Raw genomic sequence first — 5,226 nt, 5'->3', positions numbered from 1 at the left:
TAACTGAAAGGGGAAGAGGGAACTGAGCACATGCAGACATTGCTCTCTGCTTCTCCCTTACAGGTATGATGTGATCAGCTCCCTTAGTCTGCTGCATCTGTGATTTCCCAGTCATGAGGGACTGCAATCAGGAAATGAGAGCCAATTAACCGTTTCTATCTTAAGTTGTTTTTATCAGGGTGGCTTCTCCATAGCAACAAGGAAAGAAACTAAAACACCTGCCTATAGTCTTTTCACCACACCAGAGACCAGGATGATGTTATAAAAACCCAAAATGGATCATACCACTCTATGGTTAAAATTCTCCAAAGACTCCCCATCACACCCAACATAAATCCAACCTAACCCTAACCTTGAAATCTTAGGTGACTGTGTCTCATTTCCTCCTCATGTTCTCTCCCAGGGGCTCCATCCAGTCTTCTGGAACCCTTGTGCAACCCATCAGGTTCTTCGGTGGATCACCTGATGCCTGTGTGGTGACTAGTTTTGCTTGTCAACTACACCAGGCATTAACTAAAACCCAAGCTGCTCAGTACACCTGTGAGGGATTTTTTTTTCTTAACTAAATTATTTAAAATGGGAAGACTCACTTTTAATCCAGATCCCTGAGGTTGGAGGATCCACCTTTAATACAGGTCTTTTGAGGTGGTTAATCTGGGCCACAGCTTCTGGTGGCAGCCCATATAGGGGACAGAAAAAGGAAGCTTGCTGTCTCTGCCTGCTTGCTCTGGCTCTTACTGGGAAGCCTATTCCTTCAGTGGACTTTGGTCTCTACTACTTTGGGATTCCAGCTTATACTGTTATACTGAAGACCATCTAAGATATCCAGACTTATGGAATGAACAACTACTGGATTCTTGGAACTTTCATTGGTAGACAGCCATTTTTGGATTGCTGGGCTACAGTCTGGTAGCCTGTAAGTCATTCTATAATATATATATATATTCATCCTATCAGTTCTGCTTGTCTAAAGAACCCTGACCAATTCAGCCTGCAACAGCTTGCCTGTAACAGCTCATCTGTCTCTCTCTTCCTTCGTTCAGATCTCTGGTTAATGTCATGATATCAGAGGTATCCAAGGTCCTTCCTACAACCGAGTTTCCCTTAACTTGCTTTGTGTTCATTTATAGAACTTAATGTGCCCAAAATAATAAGATATATTCATTTATTTTGGCATTTGCTTCCACCCCTCATTAACATGCCAAGTCTATACTAGAAGGATTCTTGCCTTTGTTTACTGCTATATTCCTAATGCTCAATACTGTCCTTGTACTTCATAGAAATTCAACTCATACTGTTGAGTTAACATATTTTGTCATAATTATCATTGGAAAGCAAGCCCTGTGTTTGTACCACTTCCCAACTGATGTGCGTCAGGCAAACCATATCATCTTTCCACATTTGGTTTTTTGTTTTGTTTTGTTTTTATCACCTATAAAGTGAGCTAGGGTTATTATGAATGAATTTAAAACAAGGAATGACTGCTTGACAATAGGTGCTCAAGTCACAGATCTAGAATTATACACACACACACACACACACACACACACAAACAATTGCCTTCTATTTTATTTGAAGAAAAAAAAAGGGTTTGAATGTTTATTTTAAAACCACATTGCAATTAATCACCACTGCGACAGGACTGGAGCTGGGACCTTTAGGAGATGATTGGGTCAAGGACGAATAAGTGTTGTTGCCACAGCAGTGGTTTTATTGTAAAACTGAGCTTTCTGTGTTCCCTGTCCTGTTTTGATATCATGTCAAGGCTCCTGATAAATACTGGCACCAGGCTCTCAGACTTCACAGCTTCCTGCTGTGAGTGTAATAAAACTTACCTTTTGTTTATAAGTTATTCAGCATTAAGTTTGGATCTTAGATTTCCCCCAAGGTCCCTGTGTTAAAGGCTTGGTCCCCACAGGGATATCATCAAGTATGGTTAAACCTTCAAAAGATGGAGTGGAGTGAGTTTTCTTTAGGTCATTGAGGGTACTCCCTGAAAGGGGTGAGACTCTGGTCTCTTGCATTCTAACCAAGAGATGAACAGTTTTGCTCTCCTAAGCACTATTTGTCACAATGGCTACCATGACACAAAAGCAACACGGCCAATTAGAACAAGACTCCAAAACTGTGAACCCAAAGAAGCCATTCCTCTTTATTAATTACCTCAGGTATTTATTATAGTAAAGGAAGATGGCTGGGCTACTCTGTCTCAACTATTTTGTTACAGAAGCAGGAAGCAGCTGAAAGTTACCAGTCCTGCTTTCTCAGAACCACAACTTAGTCACTGCAGTGATGTAGGCTGAGGGTCACCCATGTGCCTTTAAAGTAGCCTCGATATTCATTGACCCACCGAGCTAGACTTGGGAGGAGTTGTTTGTTAACCGTGTCTTACATGGGTTAAACAAACATCTGTCCACAGCTGGCCAGGAAAAGTCACACAATATACCTGAATAGGGAGACTGAGCCATTGATGAGTTTACAAGGAGTGTTTGTTTGTACAGCCCCTGCTATATGTGATAAGTTGTACAACTGAGATGTATCCATCTATAAATGGGGTGTTCCTGGGGACAATTCCAACACGGCTACCTTTCCCTATGTGGGGTAGGATGGTCTTCTTGCTTAATGGCAGCTGAACATCCCCATATATGAGTAATAAGACACACAGCGAAGGCTGAGCCATCTACAAATGGTGCATACTTCATGGGGAACCTAGGTGGCCACATTCCTCTACCTGGTGTGGGGTAGTATGCATCCTTGATGAATAAAAACTGTCACTAGAGTATGGGAATGTCCTCCCAAATGCCTGGTGAAGGAGAAAATAGATTGCAAACTTTGAAAGTAGCACCTGTAAGCCAGGTTGTGGTGGTGCATGCTTTTAATCCTAACACTTGGGAGGCAGAGGCAGGAGGATCTCTGTGAGTTTGAGAACAGCCTGGTCTATGAAGAGTTAGTTCAAGGACGGACTCAAAAAAAGAAAGAAAGAAAAAAAGAAAAAGAAAAAAGAAAGGAAGGAAGAAGGGAAAGAAAGAAAAAAGAAAAAGAAAAGAAAGGGATTGGAGCAGGCTGTAGTGGAGTAGCTTGGTCTTTGCTGTGGGTGAGAAGATGAGCAACTGAGGCTCAACTGCTTTCCCAGACAGAACTCACTCATGCAAGGGAAGAATTCTAAGAAAAACACATGCAGATCCTGCTCTTAACATTAGCCTCTGGTGTGCTGGAAAAACAGGGAAAGGAGAGGATGCCCAGGGGGCACCCATGCTTCTGGGAGAAACCCAAATAAACTCACTGGTTCAGCAGGCTGGGTGTGGATGGAGTGTCTCTCTGGTCTGTTCTCAGTCTCCTGTCTGATGTGAACAGATGTTTGTTCACACCTACTCAGGAACAATCACACGACAGAAGGGATGACTCAAGATGACCTCAGCTTTTGTTTAATTTGGTCCTATGACCAGACCAGAAGCAGCGCCTCCTTTGGGGTAACATTTTCCTTTATGGCTTTCTGCTAGGAGATAAAGTATTGCTTAGCAGTTACAAAGAACTAGGCATTTCTCTATGTTTAGACATGGAAAAATAAGCAGGACTCATTTTTGAGCTAAAAACCCCAATATGTGCTCATTTTGGCAGCACATATACAAACATTGGAATGAACCAGAGAAGATTACCATGGTCCCTGTGCAAGGATGACATGCAATTTCGTGAAGCATTCCATATTTGAAAAGCCGGGCGTTGGTCTCGAACGCCTTTAATCCCAGCACTTGGGAGGCAGAGGCAGGCAGATCTCACCAGCCTGGTCTACAGAGCGAGTTCCAGGACAGGCTCCAAAGCCACAGAGAAACCATGTTTCGAAAACAAAAACAAAAACAAACAAACAAAAACCCCAACGTTCAAATAAACATAGAGCTACCTTCTCACCAAGAATACCTTACTATATTACTAGGAGCATACAGTGGTTTAAGGTGTAAAAGTGATTAAACTTGAATATGGGTAGCCACAGACACGTCAGCGTTATCTATATTTGATTACTAAGGAGATGTTCTGGGGCTGGAGAGATGGCTCAGCAGTTAAGAGCACTTGCTGCTCTTGCACAGGCTCCATATGTAGCTCCAATCCCAGGCCCTCCTATGCTCGCATTGGGCACCAGGCACACAAATCATGCACATGCGTACATGCTGGCGCAACACTCTTATACATAGACATTTCTAGTTAAAAAAATATTTTACAAGTGAGCTGTATTGCTTACTAATCTAAATTATTAATTTTAAAATGTGGGTTTTTTTGTGTGTATGTGTGCATATGTGTGAGTATCTGCAAGTATGCATGCACATCCCTTGCATACCCGATGCCTGCAAAGTCTAGAAAAAGGTGTCAGTCTTTGGAATTGGAGTCTCAGGTAAGGTCCCTGCAGTGGGTGTTGGGAACAGAACCTGGATCCTCTGGAACTGTGGTGAATGCTCTTAATTACGAAACCATTTCTCTAGCTCCTAAATTAATTTTTAATATTACCTGAGTAAGATGATTTTCAATCATACTATATTTGAGATAAAATGAAATAATTTACTTCCCACTATTCTCAACTGGCACACCAGAACCCTTAGGGGGTATTTAGAAATGCCAGGAACAGTTTGAGTTGTTATGGAAACTCCTTGGGTATTGGAGGCAACTGGTATTTAGTCCCCTCATGACAGATGTTAAATGTCCTATTACAGGGGAGTCTCACAGCACGCAATTGGGTCCCACTTAGATGTTTGCAGCTGTGCTAGTGTGAAACTGCACAAAAGTCAAGCAGGTTATACCTGCATATTAGTCTTTGACTCTATAAGTTTTTTTTTCCTTTGAACTACTAAAATGACCAGCAATTCAGTAAACTAAGCATCATTCAGGAAGGATGAAGTGCATGCAAAGGACTGGTACCCATGATGAGTGGGGTCCGGCAAAGCACATGACACTGACCCTCCCTGGAAAGGTAGCTCATTTCCATGTGAAGAAAAGGTATGCAAGTACCTAGAAGGCAGGGACAGATGGGCATACTGTTCTCTTGTGGGAGCCTTAGGTCAATTTAACACATATCCTTGGCAGGAAGGAAGGGGAGCAAGAGGGTGGATGGATGAGAGGAAGGAGGAAGGGACTTAAAGTTGGGGCATAAATCCATATTCTCATTGAGGGAGTACCTGTGTGGTGATATATTGTTTATGATCTAATAAAGCTTGCTTGAAGATCAGAATGCAAAGCTAG

At 42.3% G+C, this 5,226-nt stretch overlaps 1 non-coding gene across 1 annotated transcript; it reads left to right on the top strand.

The window, feature by feature from the left end:
• The first annotated feature begins 3,602 nt into the window (after positions 1-3,602).
• LOC127213502 (U6 spliceosomal RNA) lies at positions 3,603-3,709 on the top strand. The gene has a single exon (XR_007833640.1). It is a non-coding gene; the product is annotated as a U6 spliceosomal RNA (small nuclear RNA).
• Positions 3,710-5,226: the final 1,517 nt, after the last annotated feature.

The sequence above is a fragment of the Phodopus roborovskii genome, unplaced genomic scaffold (genome assembly GCF_943737965.1).
Source record: "Phodopus roborovskii unplaced genomic scaffold, PHOROB, whole genome shotgun sequence".
Taxonomy (NCBI): Eukaryota; Metazoa; Chordata; class Mammalia; order Rodentia; family Cricetidae; genus Phodopus; species Phodopus roborovskii.
Note: the sequence above shows the minus strand (reverse complement) of the source record. Positions and strands in the feature narration are given on the sequence as shown.